The sequence below is a fragment of the Ranitomeya variabilis genome, chromosome 3 (genome assembly GCF_051348905.1).
Source record: "Ranitomeya variabilis isolate aRanVar5 chromosome 3, aRanVar5.hap1, whole genome shotgun sequence".
NCBI lineage: Eukaryota > Metazoa > Chordata > Amphibia > Anura > Dendrobatidae > Ranitomeya > Ranitomeya variabilis.
In genome coordinates, this window is record NC_135234.1 from 31,006,475 (window position 1) to 31,034,338 (window position 27,864).

Sequence of the window (27,864 nt, forward strand, 5' to 3'; positions counted from 1 at the left end):
GAAAGATTAATAAGATGTTTGATGAAGAATGTGAAGATGACAGTGTTCAGTTCACAGGAAGACAAATTTAGGTTTTCTCTTTTAGAAATCAGTGACAAAATCCTTTTTGAAATGAGAACCCGATTTGACGCTATAGACAAGGTTAGCAATACATTTGGTTTTCTCTCTGGACCTCAGTTTCACTCATTAACAACAGAAGAGCTCACGGAGCAGGCCATGAAATTAGCCGAGATATATCAGAAGGATCTTGATAAAAAGATAAAATAATTAGGGATGGGGGAACTCTAACTGTAAAGTTTGGGACTGTACCGAACATAGTGTTCGGTCACAAGGTCCCGAATACGGGTTTCCATGGGAAACCCGTGTTACAGTTCGGATCCAGGGCCTGTAAAAGAAAACATAAAATTAATAATAAACATTATAAATATTATACTTGCCTATCCAGCGACGCATCCTCCCATCCCGCTGTCTCCCGGCCTCATCTGCTTCTGGGGCCGCTCATTACCTTCTGGCGGTATTCACTGCACTCGGCAGTCTTCAGCTTTTTCTGGCAGTGGTCGTGCGGTGACGTCACCAGAAGCAGATGCGGCCGGGAGACAGTGGGACGGGAGGACGCGTCACTGGACAGGTAAGTATAATTATGTTTATTATTAATTTTATACTTTCTTTTGCAGCCCCCCCGCCACATCCCATATCAGTAAAGTCCAAGTTTGGTGTTTGTACCCAAGTTTGCGTCATCTCCGGCCCCGAACTCGAACTTTACAGAAAAACTCGGGCGAATCCAAAAGCATTGTGGAAAAAATAGGAATGTACGTTGGCTTGGTTAAATAGAGTTGCAGTAGAGTTAAGCTTCAAATGAAGGGGGGACGCCAAACTTATTTTTTGCCCTGGGTGCAGGAAAAGTTATATACACCTCGGACCCTACCTGAAGAGATACTAGAAGACAGGTTGGTGCTCTGCCTTGAGGATATATTTCTAAGGTAGTTTTGATACAGAAAAGAAATATATCTGGTACCGTGTTAGCCAGTAGATAGAAAAATATTTAGAAAATATTAAAAGGTATCAACCACTGAAGACTCTCAATTCTAAATATTTTTCTAAGGTAGTTTTGGACTTTCATAGAGATCAAGACATAATACTACCTTCCTTCTGCCAAACACCAAGGAACAAAAGGGAAGAAGAGTTCCATTCTCTTGATGTAAGGAGTGGTCCTGCATTATCTCCACGTGACAAAAGAGTAGAGGAAGGATAATAACTTGTTCGTTCAACCTTATAGTCAGAATAAGGGAAAGAAAGCATCCAAAACTTCAGTGGCCAATTGGATGAAAAGAGCAATTGCTGAAGCTTATCAGGTTCAGAATCTTACGCCTCAACGCAAGTTTATAACTCATTCCTCCAGAGCAGTAGCAGTCTAATGGGCCGAGGAAGCCAGCGCCTCTATCAAACAGATACGCAGAGCCGCTACCTGGTAATCAGTCCACAACTTTACCAAACATTACACGCTTGACATCCTTTAAGGTTTTATCATTCAAGAGAAAAATTCTCCAGGCGGTTGTTGCTCCCTAGACATTAGTCTTTGGTGCTCCTCCTGTGTGCTATCGTGGGGGGTTATTAGAGAAAATAGAATTAGACTTACCAGTAATTCGGTTTCTGATAACCCACCATAACAGCACGGGTAATTTCCACCCCTTGGTCAATTATTTTATTTGGATTCAGTAATAATAAATATAATTTGAAGCAATCATACTATTGTGGTCCTTTATACTAACACCGGGGAAAGGAGGTGGGAGGGGCTATTTGACCTCTTTTGTATTTCCTGTCCCTATTAGTGTGCTGTTCCGTGTAAGTTATGCTCTTCAGTTTTATGTGTATTTCCATGCTATGTATGTTCTTACATTTCTGCTCTGCTGCCACCCAATGGCCTTTTTCCATATGGCAGTTTGTTATTAATTTATTCTTGTGGGCATGTCTTCCACTTCCGGTTCAGGGGTCAAGTCTTCTCTTCCTCTGGCAGCCATTTCATTTTTAGTTTACATGCTGTTGTGAGAGGACACGCTTGAACCGGGATTAGGATGGCATCAGTCCTTCGACCTCTTGCTGCTCACTCACTGTCACAAATACACTTGCTGTACCTGGCTCAACTCTGGAGAAGTTACTGTATACCATCCTACACTGTATGTCCAGATTTCCAAATAAACAAGTCTGGATTGCACAATCCCTGGTGTGCATCATCTCTCTGGACACTGAACAGCATTGGTCCTGTCTGCCCTACAGCGAGGAAAACTGAAGGTACGATTCTCTCTCACAACACCTATTACTCAACTACACCTCCATTCGCCTCATGTGGGGACAGAACAATTAGGATGAGATTACATCCTCCTGTGTGCTGTCGTGTTGGGTTATTAGAAACCGAATTACCGGTAAGTCTAATTCTATTTTTTTGTTTTTCACCTAAACTCAAGGATGGTTTGTGTCTCAGGGTCTTTAGATCACTGAAATCAATCTTAAGCACCTGTGATAATTAGTTGTCAGTTGTCGAATTAAAGGAAATGTACTTAAGAAAAACAATCCACATTATTCAGCAGGGACAGGTTTCAAGCAATACAGAAAAGAAAAAGGATCTCTTTGCTGCCGAAACGCGTCAAATAGTACAATGCCACGGACAATGTATGAAAACATATTTCACAAAAACTTAAGAGTGATCACCGTACTGTGAAGAGATTTGAGGCTGATATAGAGCACATATGGGTTCGTGCAGATAAAGGCATAATGAGGAAGGTTACTGCTAGATTAATTCATCGGATTAAGACATCAATTGCTAAAATACCAAATGTTGTGCAACCCTGTATGGTCCAGATGAATGGAGAAGTGGATGACCACCATGTCTCAACAAGACTACAATGTCAGCAAGGAGGTGGTGGAGGCATGTTTTGGGCCGAAACCATAGGGAAAACAGTGGTTGGCCCCATTAGGGTCCGGGAAGATGTGAAAATCACCGTGGCAAAGTACATACAGTTTCTGACTGACCACTTTATCCCATGGTACAAAAAAGAACCGTGCCATACATAAAAAAATCATCTTGATCATGCTGAAAAGAATATATGAGTCATTAACTAATATGGGCATCAAAGGAGAGAAACTCATGATGTGGCCACCATTCTCCCCTGACTTCAATCCTATTGAGAACTTTTGGAGTATGCTCAAGCATGCGATCTGAGGGTGGGAGGCTGTTCAAATCAAAACAGCAGCTCTGCGAGGCTTTTCTGACTTCCCGCAAAGAAATTCAAGCAGAAACTATCCAAAAACTCAAAAGTTCAATGGATGCAAAACCTGTGAATGTGACATCAAAGAAGGGTCCTATGTTACATGTAACTCGGCCTGTTAAGATGTTTCAGAATTAAAAAGCTTTTGATTTCACTAAATGTGACTTCTTAATGCTGCAAATTAAAAAAATTACAATTTTCAGTTCATTGTAACTTATAAAATGTTTGGAAATTCTGTTGCGCAGAATAGTTTGGAACAGAAAAAAAATACTGTTCTCATTGGGAGGTTTGAACAATAAAATGTGATTTATCCTCCAATGGTTGATGATTTCAACATTGTGCAGACTCATTTGTATCAACCACTTAGAACATTCAAAGAAAAATAGCATTTGCATAATAATTTGGAACGCAATGAATTCTCAATTTTTATCAATATGCACTGTAGCTGCATATAAAAAGTGTCATGCATTCTTTACTTTTCGCTCCCTTCACTCTTATTGCCTCAAACAGAATGCAATAAGGGTGAAGTACATGTTCCTGGCCCTGCAGGAGCTATATCCTGTAAGACAGCTAAGTGATGTCCACTAGTAAAGATATCCAAGTACAGGGTTTTCTATGGTTAGAAATAGAAAGGCAAGCAGATATTTTTTTTACGTGGCTGATAGAAGTAGCTGAAACTACCAGCATGAACATACTGTAACCATCAGAGTTACCATCAGTAAATAAAAGAGTCACCATCATTAATTAACTAAAGTGTCCACTCTAAAAAACAAACCTTGTAGAAATGCATGATCTTGCTCCCCTCCACCTCCACTAAAAGATGAAACTGCTTTTGGTACAAGTACTAGGATAATGTATATCCAGGAATTCTCACGCTGTGTAAGTTGTCATTAATTTTATTTTTTCAATACATGGACGGTTCCTCTTCATCAGCATTTTGCTAGCACTAGAGGTGCTGGAACTATTAACCTTCTCAGAAATCTATCATACCTTGGAGCCTTCAATTTTGGGGCTTACATCACTGAGGCCAGCCACGTCGGTGACAGATACCTATATACAGTGGCATGTAAAAGTTTACACCCTTGGTCAAAATTACTGCTATTCTGAACGATTAAGCAAGTTGAAGATTAAATGATATCTAAAATGCCTGAAGTTAAAGATAGTAAATTTTCTTTGCATTTTAGGCAAAACAATTATATACAGTGCCTTGCGAAAGTATTCAGCTCCCTGGAACTTTTCAACCTTTTCCCCACATATCATGCTTCAAACATAAAGATACCAAATGTAAATTTTGGTGAAGGATCAACAAATAGTGGAACACAATTGTGAAGTTGAACGAAATGTATTGGTTATTTAAAATTTTTGTGGAAATTCAAAAACTGAAAAGTGGGGCGTGCAATATTATTCGGCCCCTTTACTTTCAGTGCAGCAAACTCACTCCAGAAGCTCATTGTGGATCTCTGAATGATCCAATATTGTCCTAAATGCCTAATGATGATAAATATAATCCACCTGCTCTGTGATAGACTCAGGTTTCTGTTTGAAGCACAGAGAGCATCATGAAGACCAAGGAACACAACAGGCAGGTCCGTGATACATTTGTGGAGAAGTTTAAAGCTGGATTTGGATACAAAATGATTTCCAAAACTTTAAACATCCCAAAGAGCATCATATTGAAATGGAAGGAGTATCATACCACTGCAAATCTACCAATACCCAGCCGTCCTTCTAAACTTTCATCTAAAATAAGAAGACTGATCAGATATGCAGCCAAGATGCCCATGATCACTCTGGATGAACTGCAGAGATCTACAGCTGAGGTGGGACAGTCTGTCCATAGGACAACAATCAGTCGTACACTGCACAAATCTGGCCTTTATGGAAGAGTGGCAAGAAGAAAGCCATTTCTCAAAGATAGCCATAAAAGTGTTGTTTAAAGTTTGCAACAAGCCACCTGGGAGACACACCAAACATGTGGAAGAAGGTGCTCTGGTCAGATGAAGCCAAAATCGAACTTTTTGGCAACAATGTCAAACGATATGTTTGGCGTAAAGGCAACACAGCTCATCACCCTGAGCACACCATCCCCACTGTCAAACATGGTGGTGGCTAGCGTTGAGCGACCTTGACTTTTTTAGGGTCGAGTCATGTTTCACGAAACCCGACTGTTGGAAAAGTCGAGTCGGGCGAAATCGGCCGATTACAGCGCAAAGTCGAGGATCGGCCGGAACACGAAACCCTATGCACGTCAATGGGGATTTTTTTTTTCTCTCTCTCTCTCCTCCGTCCCAGCACAGGAAATTTTGTTTTACACATTCCAAATCGCTACTGCGCACAAGCGATAAAATGATGGGCGTGCACGCCCTAACCCCTATGTCATCACTCTGCCCACGCTCCTTCATTGGCTGAAAAAATGGCGCTAAGCGCGTCATACGAAACGCGACTTTGGCGCCAAGATCGCGTACCGCATGGCCGACCCCACACAGGGATCGGGTCGGGTTTCATGAGACGCCGACTTTACCAAAAGTCGGCGACTTATGAAAATGAACGATCCGTTTCGCTCAACCCTAGTGGTGGCAGCATCATGGTTTGGGCCTGCTTTTCTTCAGCAGGGACAGAGGAGATGGTTAAAATTGATGGGAAGATGGATGGAGCCAAATACAGGACCATTCTTGAAGAAAACCTGTTTGAGTTGGCAAAAGACCTGAGACTGGGATGGGGGATTTGTCTTCCAACAAGACAATGATCCCAAAACATAAAGCAAAACCTACAATTGAATGGTTCACAAATAAACGTATCCAGGTGTTGGAATGGCCAAGTCAAAGTCCAGACCTCAATCCAATCGAGAATCTGTGGAAAGAGCTGAAAACTGCTGTTCACAAACGATCTCCATCAAACCTCACTGAGCTCGAGCTGTTTGCCAAGGAAGAATGGGCAAGAATTTCAGTCTCTCGATGTACAAAACTGATAGAGACAAACCCCAAGCGACTTTCAGCTGTAATCGCAGCTAAAGGTGGCACAACAATTATTAAGTTAAAGGGGCCGAAGACTATTTTGCCGCCCCACTTTTCAGTTTCTGAATTTCCACAAAAATTTAAAATAACCAATAAATTTCGTTCAACTTCACAATTGTGTTCCACTTGTTGTTGATTCTTCACCAATGATTTACATTTGGTATCTTTATGTTTGAAGCAGGATATGTAGGAAAAGGTTGAAAAGTTCCAGGGAGCCGAATACTTTCGCAGGGCACTGTATATTGTCATTTTTTTACATTTTAAAAATTGCAAAAAGAAAAGTGAGCCGATGTAAAAGATTGAGCACCCTTGGAGATTTTTGTGCTCAGATAACTTTGACCATGGTTTCAGACCTTAAATAACCTCTTAGGGTTATGACTTGTACACTATCATCGTTAGGAAAGGCCAGGTGATGCAAATTTCCCAGCTTTATAAAAACCCAGCGTCCTCCTAACCTTGTGTAAAAAAAAAAAAAGCAGCTAAGGGTTCTTCTGAGCAGTCTAGCACTCTGAAAATGGTGGAGGCCCTCAAAGCAGGAGAAGGCTATAAGAAGATAGCAAAGTGTTTTCAAGTCTCCATTTCGTTAGTTTGAAATATTAAGAAATGGCAGTTAATAGGAACAGTGAAGGTCAAGATAAGGTCTGGAAGACCAAGCAAAATTTCAGACAGAGCTGTTAGTAGGATTGCTAAAGAGGCAAATCAGAACTTCCACTTGAGTGTAAAAGACCTTCAGAAAGATTTAGCAGACTCTGGGTTATGGTACATTGCTCTACTGTTCAGAAAAACCTGTACAAATATGGCCTTCATGGAATAGTCATCAGAAGAAAGCTTCTCCTGCATTCTCACAATAAAATTCAGTGTTAGAAGTATGCAAAAGATCATCTAAACAAGCCTGATGCACTTCTGAAATATGTACTGTGTATTGATGAGGTTAAAATGATCAAAGCTATATGTGGAGAAAAAAGGGCACAGAATTTCAGAAAAAGAACATCCCGACAATCATTAAGTATGGGGAATGATCAATCATGCTTTGGGTGTGTGTTGCAGTCAATGGCACTGGGAACATTTCACGGAAAGAAAAGATTTAATGAAATTTAAACAAATTCTTGATGCAAACCTAACCCCCTCGGTAAAAAAAACTGAAGTTGAAAAGAGGACGGCTTCTACAAATCCTAAACACAAGTAAAAATCCACAATGGACAACCTCAAAAGGTGCAAGCTGAAGGCTATACAATGGCCCTCATAGTCTCTTGATCTGAACATTATTAAAAGTCTGTGGCTAAACCTCAAAATAACAGAGGATATAAGATGACCAAGGAATCTCACAGAACTGGAAGAATTTTACTAGGAAAAATGGATGAAAATCCCTCAGACAAGAATTGAAAAACTCTTGGCTGACTACAAAAAGCTTTTAAAAGTTGTGATACTTTCAAAAGGGGGTGCTACTAGGTACTAACCATATTAAAAGGTTCATAGGAACACTGATAATTTAAATTGCTGTTTACCTATCTAATTATGTCAATCACATGATCTCCTATCAGATTTAAATATAATGGATACATTTATAAAAAAAACTCCAGCTAAATATAAATGAGAAATGAGGTAAAAAACGAGGTGAACAAAAAAGGGAACAGCCACGACGCGCGTTTCGTGTTAGCTTTTTCAATATGGGTATATCGCGCATCGGGACTGTCCCCTGGGAACCCTACACTTGCATTTTACTATTGGTGAGTGTTACAGTTAGGTCCATATATATTTGGACAGAGACAACATTTTTCTAATTTTGGTTTAGACATTACCACAATGAATTTTAAACAAAACAATTCAGATGCAGTTGAAGTTCAGACTTTCAGCTTTCATTTGAGGGTATCCACATTAAAATTGGATGAAGGGTGTAGGAGTTTCAGCTCCTTAACATGTGCCACCCTGTTTTTAAAGGGACCAAAAGTAATTGGACAATTGACTCCAAGGCTATTTCATGGACAGGTGTGGGCAATCCCTTCGTTATATCATTCTCAATTAAGCAGATAAAAGGCCTGGAGGTGATTTGAGGTTTGGTGCTTGCATTTGGAAGGTTTTGCTGTGAAGTAAACATGCGGTCAAAGGATCTCTCCATTAAGGTGAAAAAGGCCATCCTTAAGCTGCGAAAACAGAAAAAACCCATCCGAGAAATTGCTACAATATTAGGAGTGACAAAATCTACAGTTTGGTACATCCTGAGAAAGAAAGAAAGCACTGGTGAACTCATCAATGCAAAAAGACCTGGGCGACCCCAGAAGACAACAGTGGAGGATGATCGCAGAATAATCTCCATGGTGAAGAGAAACCCCTTCACAACAGCCGACCAAGTGACCAACACTCTCCAGGAGGTCGGCGTATCAATATCCAAATCTACCATAAAGAGAAGACTGCATGAAAGTAACTACAGAGGGTTCACTGCACGGTGCAAGCCACTCATAAGCATCAGGAATAAAAAGGCTAGACTGGACTTTGCTAAAAAAAAATCTAAAAAAGCCAGCACAGTTCTGGAAGAACATTCTTTGGACAGATGAAACCAAGATCAACCTCTACCAGAATGATGGAAAGAGAAAAGTATGGCAAAGGCGTGGTACAGCTCATGATCCAAAGCATACCACATCATCTGTAAAACACGGCGGAGGCAGTGTGATGGCTTGGGCATGCATGGCTGCCAGTAGCACTGGGTCACTAGTGTTTATTGATGATGTGACACAGGACAGAAGCAGCCGAATGAATTCTGAGGTATTCAGAGCCATACTGTGTGCTCAGATCCAGCCAAATGCAGCCAAACTGATTGGTCGTCGTTTCATACTACAGATGGACAATGACCCAAAACATAAAGCCAAAGCAACCCAGGAGTCTATTAAAGCAAAGAAGTGGAATATTCTTGAATGGCCAAGTCAGTCACCTGATCTCAACCCAATTGAGCAGCATTTCACTTGTTAAAGACTAAACTTCAGACAGAAAGGCCCACAAACAAACAGCAACTGAAAACCACCGCAGTGAAGGCCTGGCAGAGCATCAAAAAGGAGGAAACACAGCGTCTGGTGATGTCCATGAGTTCAAGACTTCAGGCAGTCCTTGCCAATAAAGGGTTTTCAACCAAGTACTAGAAATGAACATTTTATTTACAATTATTGAATCTGTCCAATTACTTTTGGTCCCTTTAAAAACAGGGTGGCACATGTTAAGGAGCTGAAACTCCTAATCGCTTCATCCAATTTTAATGTGGATACCCTCAAATGAAAGCTGAAAGTCTGAACTTCAACTGAATCTGAATTGTTTTGTTTAAAATTCATTGTGGTAATGTCTATAACGAAAATTAGAAAAATATTGTCTCTGTCCAAATATATATGGACCTAACTGTATCTGTTGTATGCACATGAACCTCATCGGGATTTCTTTCCACTTTGTTACTTCTGTCAATTGATAACATTAGGAGGGAAAACGAGTGACTCATGATTTCAGCACCAGCACTTTATTATTCTCTTTTATGATATACATATACAATCAGGGGGTGATATACATATACAATCAGGGGGTTCACATGAGTGGCGTATTTAACCCCTTCCCGACCTGTGACACAGCGTATGCGTCATGAAAGTCGGTGCCAATCCGACCTGTGACGCATATGCTGTGTCACAGAAGGATTGCGTTCCTGCGGGTCGGGTGACCGGGGTTAATGAAAGGTCACCCGACCCGCAGGTGCAGGGGGACCTATACTTCACCCCAGGGGGGTGGCTTTGCCCCGCCGGGGCTACGATCACTGCTGCTGACCTTTTTGTCACCCCCCTCTGATCTGATTGGAGCTAGCGTCCATGTGACGCTAGCCCTCCAATTAGATGTGGAGGGGCGGAGAAAAACAATGTCTGCCTCGCTCCTCAGCTTCATCCCATCCGTGGAAGCTGAGGAGCGAGGTGCCTGACTGCTCACCTGCTCCCCCAGACACCGCGATCGCCGCCGCCGCTGCTGCACACCTCTTTACAGTGTCGGTGCCGCCACTGCCGCCTCCCCCACTGACACTGCCAGCACCGCCGCTGCTGAGGACAGGTACCTCCCCTCTCCTGTCCTCCATTCCCCCCAACCTCCGCTCCCTCCCCCCTGATCACCCCCTGCTCCGGTGATCACCTCCCTGACCCCTTTGTCACCTGCAGCTGCCGTGCTTATTTCTCCTCTCCTACCGCCCCCTGCCCCTGTCAGCCCCTCCTCCCCTGGTGATCACCCTAGTCAGTGATCACAGCTAATCACCCCCTGCCCCACCTGATCACCCCCTGCCCCCCCGTCCACCTGATCACCCTCCTGCCCCCCTTTGTCACCTGCTGCTGCCTGCTCCATTTTCTCCTCTCCTACCCCCCACGCCTGTCAGCCCCTCCTCCCCTAGTGATCACCCTCTTTAGTGATCACCCCCTGCCCCCCTGATCACCCCCTGCCCCCCTTTATCACCTGCAGCTGCGCGCTAATTTCTCCTCTCCCACCGCCCCCTGCGCCTGTCAGCCCCTCCTCCCCTGGTGATCACCCTCTTCAGTGATCACCCCTAATCACCCCCTCTGCCCCCCTGATCACCCCCTGCACTCCTTTATCACCTGCAGCTGTCGCGCTAATTTCTCTTCTCCTACCGCCCCCTGCGCCTGTCAGTCCCTCCTCACCTGGTGATCACCCTCTTCAGTGATCACCTCTAATCACCCCCCTGATGACCCCCTGCCCCACTGATCACCCCCTGCCCCCCACTGATGACCCCCTGTACTCCTTTTTCACCTGCACCTGCCACGCTAATTTCTCCTCTCCTACCGCCCCCTGCGCCTGTCAGCCCCTCCTCACCTAGTGATCACCCTCTTCAGTGATCACCTCTAATCTCCCCCTGCCCCCCTAATCACCCCCTGATCTCCTTTATCACCTGCCGCGCTAATTTCTCCTCTCCTACCGTCCCCTGCGCCTGTCAGCCCCTCCTCACCTAGTGATCACCCTCTTCAGTGATCACCTCTAATCACCCCCTGCCCCGCTGATCACCCCCTGCCCCCACGATCACCTCCTGCCCCCCCTGTCCACCTGATCACCCCCTTTATCGCTGCGGCCAGCTCCATCTCCATCTAACGCTGCATCTCCTCAGCCCCTTCCTGCCCCCCCGCGCCTGACAGCCCCCCGCGCCTGACAGCCTCCTCCTGCAGAATAGTTTCACCAAACACTCGCACATACACACGCAACACTATAATAAAGTTTAGGTTTTTTTTACACACGCACACACACCACACCACACACACAATGTCCCTCTCATCCCAGTCACAAAGGCTGTACTCAGCTGAGGCATATTCCTTTCTTGCCTCCGAAGCTGATAGTGAGAGAGAGGAGCCCACTTTTCTGTATTCCTCCCACTCTTCCTCCTCTAGTGACATGGACTCGCCACCCCCAAGATGTCGCAGGACGAGAAATCGTCCACAGCCCAGGGGAGGAGAGCCGGGGCCCAGGGGAGAAGACACACAGCCTAGGGTAAGTAATCCCCAACCTAGTGCTAGTCACGCCCAACATAGCACTAGTGCCCCCGTCTGGACCCCCGTCCCTGAAAATTTTGATCCACAGATTCCTGATTTCATTCCCCAATCAGGAATCCAATTCGAGACTGCCAACCTCCGGGAAATAGACTTTTTCAAAGTCTTTTTCTCGGAGTCAATCGTCAGTCTCATGGTGGAGCAAACAAATTTCTACGCCCTGCAATTTTTTTCCCAAAACCCAGTTTCATCATTTTCTGCTTGGAGTCCCGTTGACTCTGCAGAAATGTTGAAATATTGGGGACTGGTCCTTCACAACGGGATTGTGAAGAAACCAGAAATTCACCAATACTGGAGTACTGATATTTTATATCAAACTCCAATATATGGCATGGTTATGAATCGCAAACGTTTTGAGGCGATTCATAAATTTCTCCACTTTAGGGACAATACGGACATCCTTCCGCGCGATGACCCGAATTTTGATAGACTGTTCAAAATTCGGCCAGTTATCGAACACTTCAGCAACAAGTTTGCTGAAGTGCACATTCCCCAAAGGGAAATTTGTGTGGATGAATCCCTCATCCACTTCAAAGGGAGGCTTCAGTTCCGTCAGTACCTGCCCAGCAAAAGGGCGAGGTACGGGATAAAGCTCTACAAGATCTGTGAGAGTACCTCAGGGTACACTCTCAGCTTTAGAGTTTATCAAGGAAAGGACACCAGGATCCAGCCCCCAGAATGTCCACCTGCTCTGGGGGTGAGTGGGAAAATAGTGTGGGATTTGGTCCACCCACTGCTTGATAAAGGTTACCATCTGTACGTTGATAACTTTTATACAAGCATCCCACTCTTTCAATCCCTCTCTGCCAGAGCTACCGTCGCTTGCGGTACCGTGCGCAGAAACCAAAGGGGTCTCCCTTTGTCACTAATTGAGCAGGCTCTCCCAAAGGGTGAGAGCCGGGCCCAATGTAGCGGCAACATGCTTGTGGTCAAGTTCAAAGACAAAAGGGACGTCTTTTTCTTGACAACAATCCATGGTCCCGACACCACGGCCACCACCGTTCGAGGTACCCCAGTACAGGTCCAAAAACCAGACTGTGCCCCGGGGTACAACAAACACATGGGGGGAGTTGATCTTTCTGATCAAGTCCTCCAGCCCTATAGTGCCATGCGGAAGACAAAGGTGTGGTATAAAAAACTGGCTGTGCACATCATACAAATGGCACTGTATAACGCATACGTGCTATCACAATGTGCAGGCCAGACCAACAACACCTTCCTTCAGTTCCAGGAGGCGGTGATAAAGGCCCTGATGTTTGGAGGCGAGGAAGGAGCGGGCCCCAGCACCTCTGGAACTCAAGTTTCCCGTATGGTACCAGGGCAACATTTTCCCAGAGAGGGGATAAGAAAAAGGTGCCGGGTATGTTATAAAAGGGGACAAGAAAAACAACTCGTTTCCAATGTGAAACGTGTCCTGACAAACCTGGACTGTGTTTGAATGAATGCTTCAGAATTCATCACACGTCCATTGACTAAACACATCCTGACATGGACTCACCCACACCAGGCTGACATACACAACACCACACACACCAACCTGACGTACACTATACCACACCAACCAACATGACGTACACTACGCCACACACACCAACCTGACACACTACGTCAGGTTGGTGTGTGTGGTGTAGTGTATGTCAGGTTGATGTTTGGTGTAGTGTATGTCAGGTTGGTGTGTGTGGTGTAGTATACACCACACACACACCAAACTGATGTACACTATACGACACCAACCTGACGTACACTACACCACACAACAACCTGATGTACACTACACCACACACACCAGCCTGACGTAGCGTGTCAGGTTGGTGTATGTGGCGTTGTGTAAGTCAGGTTGGTGTGTGGGGTGTATACTACACCACACATGACGTGCACTACATCACACAACAACCTGACGTACACTACACCACACACACCAGCCTGACGTAGCGTGTCAGGTTGGTGTATGTGGTGTTGTGTACGTCAGGTTGGTGTGTGGGGTGTGTACTACACCACACATGAGGGAAAACAACACCACACACCAACCTGACGTACACTACACCACACACCAGCCTGATGTAGCGTGTCAGGTTGGTGTGTGTGGCGTTGTGTACGTCAGGTTGGTGTGTGGGGTGTATACTACACCACACATGACGTACACTACACCACACAACAACCTGACATACACTACACCACACACACCAGCCTGATGTAGCATGTCAGGTTGGTGTGTGTGGCGTTGTGTACGTCAGGTTGGTGTGTGGTATAGTGTACGTCAGGTTGGTGTGTGGTGTATACTACACCAAACACACCAACCTGACGTACACTACACCACACACACCAACCTCACGTAGTGTCAGGATGGTGTGTGGTGTGGTATAGTGTGAGGTGTATACTACACAACACACACCATCCTGACGTACACTAAACCACATACCAACCTGACATATACTACATACTTTCAATATGCAACGTGTCCGCTAATGATTGGAGCTAATTTTCCATTCAAAAAGTCAAATGGCGCTGCTTTCCTTCCGAGCCTTGCCGTGCGCCCAAACAGTGGTTCACCCCCACATGTGAGGTATCGTTATACTCAGGGGAAATTGCACAACAAATTTTAGGATACATTTTATCTTGCTGCCCATGTAAAAATTAAAAAAATTGAAGCTAAAATAAAAATTTTGTGGAAAAAAAGCACTTTTTCATAATTACAGATCAATTTGTGAAGCACCGGGGGGTTCAAAGTGCTCACTATGCATCTAGATAAGTTCCTTGGGGGGTCTAGTTTCCAAAACGGGGTCATTTATGGGGGAGCTCCAATGTTTAGGCCCACAGGGGCTCTCTAAGCGTGGCATGGTGTCCGCTGACAATTGGAGCTAATTTTTCACTCAAAAAGTCAAATGGCGCTGCTTCCCTTACGAGCCTTGCCGTGCGCCCAAACAGTGGTTTACCCCCACATGTGAGGTATCGGTGCACTCAGGAGAAATTGCCCAACAAATTTCAGGATCTATTTTATCCTGTTGCACTTGTAAAAATTAAAAAAATTGAGGCTAAAATAAAATTTGTGAGAAAAAAAGTACTTTTTCATAATTACGGATCAATTTGTGAAGCACCTGGGGGTTCAAAGTGCTCACTATGCATCTAGATAAGTTCCTTGGGGGGTCTAGTTTCCAAAATGGGGTCACTTGTGGGGGAGCTCCAATGTTTAGGCCCACAGGGGCTCTCTAAGCGTGGCATGGTGTCTGCTGACAATTGGAGCTAATTTTTCACTCAAAAAGTCAAATGGAGCTGCTTCCCTTACGAGCCTTGCCGTGCGCCCAAACAGTGGTTCACCCCCACATGTAAGGTATCGGTATACTCAGGAGAAATTGCCCAACAAATTTTAGGATCCATTTTATCTTGCTGGCTGCCCATGTAAAAATTAAAAAAATTGAAGCTAAAATAAAATTTTTGTGGAAAAAAAGTACTTTTTCATAATTACGGATCAATTTGTGAAGCACCGGGGGGTTCAAAGTGCTCACTATGCATCTAGATAAGTTCCTTGGGGGGTCTAGTTTCCAAAATGGGGTCACTTGTGGGGGAGCTCCAATGTTTAGGCCCACAGGGGCTCTCTAAGCGTGGCATGGTATCAGCTGACAATTGGAGCTAATTTTTCACTCAAAAAGTCAAATGGCGCTGCTTCCCTTACGAGCCTTGCCGTGCGCCCAAACAGTGGTTCACCCCCACATGTGAGGTATCGTTATACTCAGGAGAAATTGCCCAACAAATTTTAGGATCCATTTTATCTTGCTGCCCATGTAAAAATTAAAAGAATTGAAGCTAAAATAAAAATTTTGTGGGAAAAAAAGTACTTTCTCATAATTACGGATCAATTTGTGAAGCACCGGGGGGTTCAAAGTGCTCACTATGCATCTAGATAAGTTCCTTGGGGGGGTCTAGTTTCCAAAATTGGGTCACTTTTGGGGGAGCTCCAATGTTTAGGCCCACAGGGACTCTCTAAGCGTGGCATGGTGTCAGCTAACAATTGGAACTAATTTTTCATTCAAAAGTCAAATGGCGCTCCTTCCCTTCTGAGCCTTGCCGTGTGCACAAACAGTGGTTTGTGACCACATATGAGGTATCAGTGTACTCAGGAGAAATTGCCCAACACACTTTAGGATCCATTTTATCCTGTTGCCCATGTGAAAATGAAAAAATTGAGGCTAAAATAATTTTTTTGTGAAAAAAAAGTACTTTTTTATTTTTACGGATCAATTTGTGAAGCACCTCGGGGGTTCAAAGTGCTCACTATGCATCTAGATAAGCTCCTTGGGGCGTCTAGTTTCCAAAATGGGGTCACTTGTGGGGAAGCTCCAATGTTTAGGCACACAGGGGCTCTCCAAACGCGACATGGTGTCCGCTAAAGATTGGAGCCAATTTTTCATTGAAAAAGTCAAATGGCGCTCCTTCCCTTCCGAGCCCTGTCGTGCGCCCAGACAGTGGTGCCCCCCCACATATGAGGTATCGGCGTACTCAGGACAAATTGTACAATAACGTTTGGGGTCCAGTTTCTCTTTTTACCTTTGGGAAAATAAAAAAATTGTTGCTAAAAGATAATTTTTGTGACTAAAAAGGTAAATGTTCATTTTTTCCTTCCATGTTGCTTCTGCTGCTGTGAAGTACCTGAAGGGTTAATAAACTTCTTGAATGTGGTTTTGAGTACCTTGAGGGGTGCAGTTTTTAGAATGGTGTCACTTTTGGGTATTTTCAGCCATACAGACCCCTCAAACTAACTTAAAATGTGAGGTGGTCCCTAAAAAAAAGGTTTTGTAAATTTCGTTGTAAAAATGAGAAATCACTGGTCAAATTTTAACCCTTATAACTTCCTAGCAAAAAAAAATTTTGTTTACAAAATTGTGCTGATGTAAAGTAGACATGTGGGAAATGTTATTTATTAACTATTTTGTGTAACATAACGCTCTGGTTTAACAGAATAAAAATTCAAAATTTGAAAATTGTGAAATTTTAGCCAAATTTTTTTCACAAATAAATGCAAAAATCATTGACCTAAATTTACCACCAACATGAAGCCCAATATGTCCCGAAAAAACAATCTCAGAACCGTTAGGATCCGTTGAAGCGTTCCTGAGTTATTGCCTCATAAAGGGACACTGGTCAGAATTGCAAAAAACGGCCAGGTCATTAAGGTCAAAATAGGCTGGGTCATGAAGGGGTTAACTTTTCTATACCTGAATTTTCTTTCTATGAATTATCCCAATTTTTGATTCATGCACTGACTCCAGAACCTTCACTTTGTTCTGCTGTAAGCAATGACAGGTCGACTTGGCCTTATGTTTTGGATCGTTGTCATGTTGAAATGTCCAAGTAAGTCCCATGCGCAGCTTCCGGGCTGATGATTGCGAATTTGCCTCCAATATTTGCTAGTAACATGCAGCATTCATCTTTCCTTCAACTTTGACCAAGTTTCCTGTGCCTTTGTAGCTCACACATCCCCGAAACATCAGCAATCCACCTCCGTGCTTTACAGTAGGAATGGTGTTCCTTTCATCATAGGCCTTGTTGACCTCTCTCCAAATGTAACGTTCATGGTTGTGGCCAAAAAGTTCAATTTTGGTCTCATCACTCTAAATTACCTTGTTCCAGATGTTTTGAGGCTTGTCTCTGTGCTGTTTTGCGTATTGTTGGCAAGATACATTGTGGCATTTGTGCACTAATAGCTTTCTTCTGGCGACGCGACCATGCAGCCCATTTTTCTTCAAGTGCTTCCTTATTGTACATCTTGAAACAACCACACCGCTAGTTTTCAGAGAGTTCAGTAGCTGATGTTATTTGTGGGTTTTTCATTGCATCCCGAAAAATTTTCCTGGCAGCTGTGGATATTTTTGTTAGTCGTCTACCTGGCCATGGTTTTGTTTTTACAGGACCCCAGATGCACTTTTTCTGCAACTTTTCTAAGCAAACTGGTCAGAAATTCAGCAGCTGTGCATATTCCTTATGTTGTGCATTATTGATACAGGCCCTACACATAACTGATCCTGAAATATTTAACTATCCCCTGTAACTTAAGCCAAAAATCAATATCGGGACCTTTTTATGGAAATTGTTTGACCTACAGATAATGTTAACGCCTCCCCAAACACACCTGCTCTTCCGCTGCCATTGGAGCCCGGTATCTGCAAACATTGCAGGACCTTAAGGCAGTGTGATCAGGAGATAGAGAGGCTTGTAGTTAACTACAAGGCAGAGGAGGCTTAAGTAAAGTCAAGGTGTGTTCAGATACCGGGTCCAAGAGAATAACACCATCCTTCTTAGTCAGCGCCATGTGTATCCTCTCTATTATATTCTAAGCCCTCCTCAGCTTTGCATATTTATTCTGTCATTACATAACCCAACGCCAGGGATGTGTATTAGCAGTTTGCAGATAAACGATATTTTCCCTGCATTATCACACCTAAGGCGTGTGAAATCAACTCCTCAGACGCACCTTCAACTTTCTAAACCTCCTTGTGCACACGAATATTCTGCATATTAAAATGTTGGTAGGTGGAATTGTTTAGTTTGAAACAAAATCGATAACTCGACAAAGCTAGATGTGGATGTGCACAAAGCAGGAGAATGCAAGGGATACACAAGCTAATGATTATATACTACAGTGGGTATGAAGAGATTACACAACCCTGTTGAAATACCAGGTTTTCATTTTTCGATTTGATACTTCTCTTTAAACTATTGCCATCGACAAGCTGTTCTCCCACTCGGCGTGCTTTGTCATGCAGCATGGTGGCTCAGTGGTTAGCACTGCAGCCCTGAGTTCAAATCCCACCAAGGACAACATCTCAACATCTGCAAGGAGTTTGTATGTTCTCCTGGTGTTTGCCTGGGTTTCCTCCTCGTTCTCCAGTTTCCTCCCACACTTCAAAGACATACTGATAGGGAATTTAGACTGTGAGCCCCATTGGGGACAGCCGTGATGTGTGCGGAATATGTTAGCGCTATATAAAAATAAAGATTACTATTATGCACGCCCAGCAGCGTTCCCCAGACCTTCCTGCATTCCTAGTCTATCTTACATTTATCATGCTCTTGATTCTTTCCAGGTTCCAGATCATAATAAGGGACATCTAATTTGTGGGGAATAAATAAGCTACAAGTTGAATTTCCCAGTAAAATCCAGCAAATTTGGCAAATTCGAATTGCATCAGATTCACTCACCTCTAATTACAAGTGATTTTTTTTTGGCATTTTGGAGTTATGAGATTTCACCACCTGAATATATTCATCTAAAAATCCTTCACCGCACACAAACACGGCAGTATCTAGTAACTGTGTCCAGATTATGACATAACGCGATTTTCTACAAGAGCTTTTTTTATATTTGGGTTTAATAAAATATTACTAAGCACGCACTCGCACATCTGGAAGCAACGCTCATTTATCATTGTTGTGTTTAGTTACACAGAAATACAAGTTACATTCTCGCTAATCTCTCCTGCAGGAAAATATTCTCTTCATAGTTTTATTGGACAGAAGAAAACAATAAATAATAAAATATAACCTCCCCTTACATCATCTCCAGCCTCGTGGCCATGTACTTCATTTTGGAAGCCATTAATCAGGCTTTCCCTTTCCAATGAACGCAACCTCAAATAGTGACATACTATATTTTAAAGAGCAATCTTGTATAATAAATGATGGCGGCTCGGTCTGATGAGTGCATTTATAGTCTGCGCACAGTGATTCTTTTGTATGGGCCCCAATAAAAACCTGCAGACCGTGAGATCATAGCATCAATGTGTCGGTTCTAAGGCATTTATATTAGGCGTCAATTGTGCAATTTATTTTTGTATTGCCTTATTCTTTTTTTTTTCCCTTTACGGTAGATTTGTAAATGATTCTTTTTAGATCTTTACAAAACCAAAACATTATTTGATATAAAGTAAAAATAATACATACAAGACAGTAAGGTCCAATTAACACATACACGAGTTAAGAGACTAAGCTGTAAAAAGAGCAAAAAAAAAAACACCCCACAAATAGTAAAATAAACAGTGAGAAAAAATAAAAAATGATATTGGTAAATGTGGCAAAATAAAAAGGGTTGTCCAGGAATAAAAAAAAAAACATTCTACCTTCTTCCAAAAACACAGCACCCTCAAAGTCTACAAGTTGTTTCTGGTATTGCAAATCAATTCCATTAATATGAATGGTGCAGAGGTGCAAAATCACAGGTATGCTGTAGACAGGGGTGGAGTTCTTTTTTGGAAGGAGGTGACCATTTTTATTTTAAATCTTGAACTATCAGAAGTATTGGTAAAAAAAGGGACATGTCAGGAGAGCTGACAACGCCTTTTTATATTTAGTGACTTGCAGGTGTCAACATCTCATCTTTCCTTTTCTTCTACAACTGGCCCGGACCACTATGATGACTCCTCCTAATAAGGACAGAGTTTGCTGCCGAGATATCTCAGGGTCACTCATGTACTAAAAGGGACATGTCAGAAGAACTGATAACGCTTCTTCATATTTAGTGACTAGCAGGTATCATCTCTTTCCTTCTACATCTGGCCGGACCAATATGATGACTTCTAATAACGACAGAGTTTGCTGCTGAGATATCTCTGGTCACTCATTTCTGTATATTTCCCTATAGCCTCTATATAAGCAGAAATAAATGCAGATACTAGTCCCAATCCCTAAATAAATTCAGATCCCAAACCTTGAAATAATTTCAAACCCCTAAATATGATTACATCCAATTCCAGACCCCTAATTACAGCTCTGGCAAAAATTAAGAGACCATTGCACAGTTTTATAAAAATCAGCTTCTCGACATGTCTGACAGCCATTCCATTTCAGTGTCAGTTGAATTCCAACCAGAGTACACCTCATTCTACTTATTGTGCTTCTGATTAAGTGATCACCTGAACCAAATCTTATTTAATGAAGGAAAGTATAAAAAACACTGCTGTGGTGTTCCAATAGGACAAGCTGGATGGCAAAACAAGTGCTAGTAATATCCCAAAAGTAATAGGAATGAAAAAATAACTTTGAGCCATGCCAAAGGAGTTGAAAAGAAAAGTCTTGAGTGAGGAAAAAAAGGGCTCAATTCTGGCTTTACTAGCAGAGGGACACGGTGAGCGCCATGTTGCCTCCATCCTTAAAATTTCTAAGACGGCAGTCCATTACAACAAGGTCAAGCAGCAGACATTGGAGACAACAAAGCTACAGACCGGCAGAGGGCAAAAACGACTCTCCACTGACCGGGATGACCATCATCTTATTCAAATGTTACTCAGCAACCTCAGGATGACATCAAGTGACCTACAAAAGAAATGGCAAATGGCAGCTGGGGTGAAGTGCATGGTAAGAATAGTGCTTAACAGGCTCCTAGAGGCAAGACTCAAGCCATGTAAAGTAAAAAAAAAGCCTTGCATCAAAGAGAAGCAATGGAGAGCCAGGCTGAAGTTTGCCAAAGACCATAAGGATTGGACCATAGAGGACTGAAGTAAGGTAATCTTCTCTGATGAGTCTAATTTTCAGCTTTGCCCAATGCCTGGTCGTCTAATGGTTAGACGGAGACCTGTTGAGGCGGTCAAGCCACAGTGTCTTGCACACACTGTGAAATTTGGTGGAGGATCGGTGATGATCTAGGGATGCTTCAGCAAGGCTGGAATTGGGCAGGTTAATCACTGCGAAGGACGTATGAATCAAGCCACATACAAGGTTATCCTGGAAAAACAATTGATTTCTTCTGCTCAGGCAATGTTCCCCAACTCCGAGGACTGTTTTTTCCAGCAGGACAATACACCATGCCACACAGCTAGGTCAATCAAGGTGTGAATGAAGGCTCACCACATCAAATCCCTGTCATGGGCAGCCCAATCTCCAGACCTGAACTTCATTGAAAACCTTTGGAATGTAATCAAGAGGAAGATGGATAGTCACAAGCCATCAAAGAAGAAATGCTTACATTTTTGTGCCAGGAGTGGCATAAAGTCACCCAAAAGCAGTGTGAAAGACTGGTGGAAAGCATGCCAAGACGCATGAAAGCTGTGATTAAAAATCATGGTTATTCCACAAAATATTGATTTCTGAACTATTCCTGAGTTAAAACATTAGTATTGTTGTTTCTAAATGATTATGAACTTGTTTTGGCATTATTTGAGGTCTGCAAGCAATGCATTTTTTTGTTATTTTGACCACTTCTCTTTTTCAGAAAATAAGTACAAAATTTATTGTTTGGAACTTCGGAGACATGTTGTCAGTAGTTTATAGAATAAAAGAACAATTTACATTTTACTCAAAAATATACCTATAAAGAGAAAAATCAGACAAACTGAAAATTTTGCAGGTCTTTTAATTTTTAACAGAGTTGAATTTTCAGATCTCAGACCATATCCATAAATTAAATCAGACCTCAAAATAGACTAAATACATTCAGATCCCAGAACAGACTCCTTAATAAATTCAGACTGCAAACTAAACCCTTGAAAAAAACTGATCCCAGACCAGACAGTTGACTCCCTGATGAAGCGGCAAGCGAAACGTGCGTTGGAGTGGTGTGTGCAGGGCAGTTGCGTCCTGATACTGGTTGGTATTGTGGCCATTACCTATTTTGCTGTGGTACTTGCTTTTTACACTTTATGCACATTTTATATGGCACATATTGTGTTGATCCTGGTATAAAATATTTGTGGTTTGTGTTACCTTATATTTATTCATTATATATTTATGCACCTTACTTAATATATTTTGGTTTGCACTAACTCTTTTGGAGATGGATTTTTCACTGGATTATATGAATTCATTTGGTTTTATTTATATTTATTATAGTTAATGGATGAAATTATTGCTAATAAATTCCTTGATATCTTTAGTATAATGTGTATATGCATATGTTGCACTTTAATTAAGTACACAGATTACTCTTTAATTTTGTGCCAATCAGTTTCAGTATACCCTGCCCTGTGCACACATAGTTTTGTGGTTGACCCCCATATTTTGTATACAATTATTATTTTTTTTTTTTATAAATTATAATCTTTTTATCAGTATAATAAAGTTTCCATTTTTTATGAAGTGTTTTTGTGATATATATTTTTATATTTAAATAAAATATTATTGATTATTTAAATTGGTCTGGTGAATATCTTTTTGGGTTATATATTTTGGTTATATTCATTGACTATATAAGATTATTATTCTGGTATTTCTTTTCTGTATAGGAGTCTCCTCCTAGTTGAATAAATTGAGATTCAGGACCAGACTCTAAAATTATTATTTTTATTACCATAAAAAAATAATTGCAATACATATAGCAAATAATTAGTCAAGAAATTTAGGGGTGCGTAGATTTAATACACCCTACACAATACAAATATAGAACACCTACCCAAAGACAACATCACAAAATCCCCTAGAGGAGTTTGGGAAGTACAAACAAGATGGGAATATCCAGCCATCATACCGATCAGGAAGGAGATGGGTTCTGTGTCCCAGAGATGAACGTGCTTTAGTCCGACATGTGCATATCAACCCAAGGTCAAAAGAAAAAGACCTTGAGAAGATTATGGCGGAAGCTAGTATCATTGTGTCAATATCCACAGTGAAACAAGTACTGTATCAACATGGGCTGGAAAGCCAATCTGCAAGGAAGAAGCCATTACTCCAAAAGAAACATAAAAAAGCCAGATTAATGTTCGCAAATGCACACAGGAACAAAGACCTTCATTTTTGGAGACATATCCTGTTGTCTGATGAAACTAAAATATAACTTTTTGGGCATAATGACGATTACGTTTGGAGGAAAAAAGGAGAACCTTGGAAGCCTAAGAACACCATCTTTAACTGTGAAACATGGGGGTGGCAGCATCATGTTGTGGGGTTGTTATGCTGCAGGAGGGACTGGTGCACTTCACAAAATAGATGGCATCATGAGAAAAGAAGATTATGTGGCAATACTGAAGCAACATCTCAAGACGTCAGCCAGGAAGTTAAAGCTTGTGCGGAAATGGGTCTTCCAAATGGACAATAACCCAAAGCATACTGCCAAAATGGTAACAAAGTGGCTTAAGGATAACAAAGTCAATGTTTTGGAACGGCCATCACAAAGCTCTGATCTCAATCCTAGTGAAAATTTATGGGCAAAGCTGAATAGGCTGGTGCAAGCAAGGTGACCTACAAACCAGTTACACCAGTTTTATCAGGAGGAATGGGCCCAAATTCCGACCAACTATTGTGAGAAGCTTTGTGGAAGGATATCCCAAACTTTTGGTTTCAAATATATATATATATATATTTATATAGTGTATATAGGCTAATTAATTGGCATTCAGCAAGGGAAGTTTAAAATCTGCGTTTAGAAAAAGGTAGAGGTGAGTTATTTTTTTTTTAAAAATGTGAATTTTCCAGGTCTCTGAGGTTTTGCCAGTAAATTCGATTCAGATTCAAAGTTAACTGTCTCCCAAGTCTCCATTTGCCCTGAAAAGAAATCTAAGCATGATGGAATGGCTGCAACACTATAACCACACACCTGTGTGTCCCTCCCTGGTTCTGCCTCACAATGCGGGGGCCCGGCTTTATATGCCGGAGGCCCCCTGACTGGCCGACCAAGTTGTTATGGTGGTTTTCCTGCCCCTGTTCCCTGGAACGCGAGGAAAGAGTTAACAAGCTCGTGGTTCCCCCCCCCCCACTTCTGTCTACGAGTGCGTCACTTCCTGTGACAGTTTATGCGGAGTCAGCTGGCACAGTGCGAGGTGGTGCCTGAGGCGATTCCGGCCGCTTGCAATATAGGTTTGATTTAGCTGCTTTGGCGGAGATGTCGTCCTCCCTTGAGGACGCCATCAGAAAGAGGGTTAGTAAAGAGGGGGCGGCATGGCTTATGGCATTCTTACCGGACTTGAGGGCTGCAAAATCGCGCCCTCATAAGTCTCAGGGTAGCTGCGTAAGCCGCGCCCACCGGAAAGGCTGAGCCCGCCCCATCTGCGTCCAGCTCTGCCGCTTATAGCAGGGACGAGGTCTCCGGTCGGGACATTGTCTGACGCTTAAGGCAGAGACACTTCAGCGAATTTACAGCGACGTCATAGGGGAATAAAAAAAGGCAGGAATTTAGAAAGGAGTAGTCGTTCAGGTCCGCGAGGTGCTGGTTTACCTCAGCCCTGGACCTCTTCAATTGGCAAGGCACAGACTGAGGGAGTTTCTGGAAGTATAGGGGGAACAAACCTAATTTTACCTCACAGTGTGACAGGACAATATCAACCCATGGGAGGGACACACAGTGCCAGTTCATCATCCGAGGTCGAGGCTGGGCGCGGCAGAGTAGCTGAACAACAACCATATTCGTTACCTAAGCCAGTTGCAGAACACTTGTTGGTTGATTTGGCCTCGGTAGGGAATCAACCTTTGCAAGATAATCCTATTACTGCCCATACTTCTTCAAGTCTGGGTCTGGTTAGCCCACAACCCGCTCCATTGTTACAGGCTGGATATAAGCAACAAATATTACCCTGTACTCCCATGTTGGCTTTGTCCCAACTTCCTAACCCCATACAGACACCTCCTTTACTGATAGGTCCTGGTAATGTAGGTCAAGTTGTCGGTGCTATGCCAACAATGTCATCGGCACAATTTTCACAACATCATAGATTGGTGACTGCATCATCAGCAGGAGCAGGCTATGCTTTATCAGCTCCCACTGATTTGGCTTCGGCTCATAAAAGGGAGAAGAGTCATAGAAGAGGAAGACATAATAGATCTTCTTATTCTTCTTCGGATTCGGACAGAAGTTCCTCCAGATGCCATAGTCGTCGATCCCGTCATAGAAGGGGGAGATCAGTTTCTAGATTCAGCAGGCGTTCGAAGAACTCGCGTTATCACTCTTCCTCATCGGGGTCCCGCGGACGCAGTCATGGACTCATCGGGGTCCCGCGGACGCAGTCATGGAAGGAGTCGCCAATCTCCCAGGACGTCTCACGAAGATCAGCGAGGTTATCATGAGGAGTCCCTTCCTGTTTCTGCAGTTATAACAGCGCCTGATACACAGTCTGGTGAGTTTGATTATGAGGGAGCATGGGAAGGAATAGGTAACAAATTTGTGACATTGGAAAATCTGCGAAGCATTTTGAGTGGAGAAAAATTAGTTTTGAATCCTAAATTATTGACCAAAGAAAAAGTGCTGCTAATGTTCCCACACCGTTGCGTGAGGATATTCACAAGGACGTTTTCTATTGTGGTGTTGCGCCTTTGGGGTCTCATTTGGATAAGGAGACTTTGGAAAAAATATGGGGTAATGACTACATTGATATATGGTCATTATTGTCCCCTGAACAAAGCTCTGTGGATAAGGAACGGCGCTCCTCCGACAGGTTTTTATGAGCGTCGTCCAAAAGTTTCAAAAACAATTAACAATTGGCTTCAAGCATTTTTCGTTTTAGGTTGTGTTATGGGAAAGAAACACCCAGAGAGGTACTCGGAATTGTTTCTGTATATGGATACCATTTATAATTCATATAAGACACACGGGGGAGCAGCGTGGTGGAGGTATGATGAGGATTTTCGTCGTCTAGCCATTAACCCGCAGCTAGGTTGGGGAGTTAAGGCCACGGACTCTTGGCTGCGTCTTATGATGGCTAAAAGGAGCAGTCAACCCTTTCAATCCGGGCCCCCCCCCCTTTCAATCCGGGGCCCCTGGCCAACAGACAGGCTTGGGGCCAGTCACCGTTCGGAGGCCTGGAACTTGCTGGTTGTTCAATGAAGGACATTGCAGATATTACGGATTGTGTAAGTATAAACATGAGTGCTCAGTTTGCGGAGGACCGCACTTAGTCACAAAATGCCCCAGACCAGCCTCAAAGTCCACCCTGTCCAACACAAATCCCCAACAGGAGGGTAAGGACGCCAGTGAACTTCATCGCGATGGAGCCGTGGCTAAGTAAATATTATAATAAAGCAGCAGCTGCTCAGTTGCGAGTTGGGTTTCTATATGGCTTCTTTATGCCGTTCAACTATTGCAAGGACCCAGTTTTCTCTTCTAATATAAAATCAGCAAAAGAACTCCTGCTAGTTTTATTAAACAAGATTGCAAAAGAAGTGAAACTAGGTCGAATGATGGGACCTTTTTCTACACCCCCTTTTACAATTTGAGGGTATCCCCGTTGGGGGCAGTTCCGAAAAAAAGAGCAAGGGAGTTTCGGCTCAGTCATCATCTGTCGCACCCAAAAGGTTCTTCAGTGAATGACGGAATTAGTCAGGAAGAGGCGTCAGTGACTAATGCGCCTTTTGATCACGCGTTGATGCTTTTGTGTCAGGCAGGACCTGGAGCACTTATGGCAAAATCTGACATTGCATCGGCTTTCCGCCTGCTTCCAGTTCATCCGGATTGTTATCATCTTCTTGGATGTTATATGGATGGTAACTATTATTATGACACCTGTCTGCCTATGGGTTGTAAGTGTTTCAAATTATTCAGTAGCTTCCTTGAATGGGCAGTAAAAATCGAGAAAGGATCACAATGGATTACACATTATTTGGATGATTTTCTTTTTGTTGGTCCAGCAAATTCAGAATTTTGTGGAAAGGTGTTGATTAAGTTTCGGGAGTTAATGAAAGTTTTCGGGGTGCTACTATCAGAAAAAAAAACAATGGGTCCGCTTACCTGCTTATCCTTCCTCGGTATTGAAATAGACTCCGTTAACAAGATGTTTCGCTTGCCCTCGGAAAAAATAGTAAAATTACTTGAAACAATTGATGGTTTTCTTTCCATAAAAAAGTTACCTTAGTACAAATACAATCCCTTTTGGGTTTGCTAGCATTTGCACGTCGAGTTAAGCCGATGGGTAGAATTTTTTCACGTCGCTTGGCAATGGCTACACGAGGGTTGAGGCTTCCTCACCATAGGATCAGGCTTGGTCTTCCTTTGCTGGAAGACCTGTGGGTATGGAGAAGTTTTTTGTATTTTGTTTTCAAAGTGAGGAAAAGTCTTGTCAGGATATTCATCTCTTCGCTGATGCGGCTGGGTCGGTGGGTTTTGGTGTCACTTTCCACGAT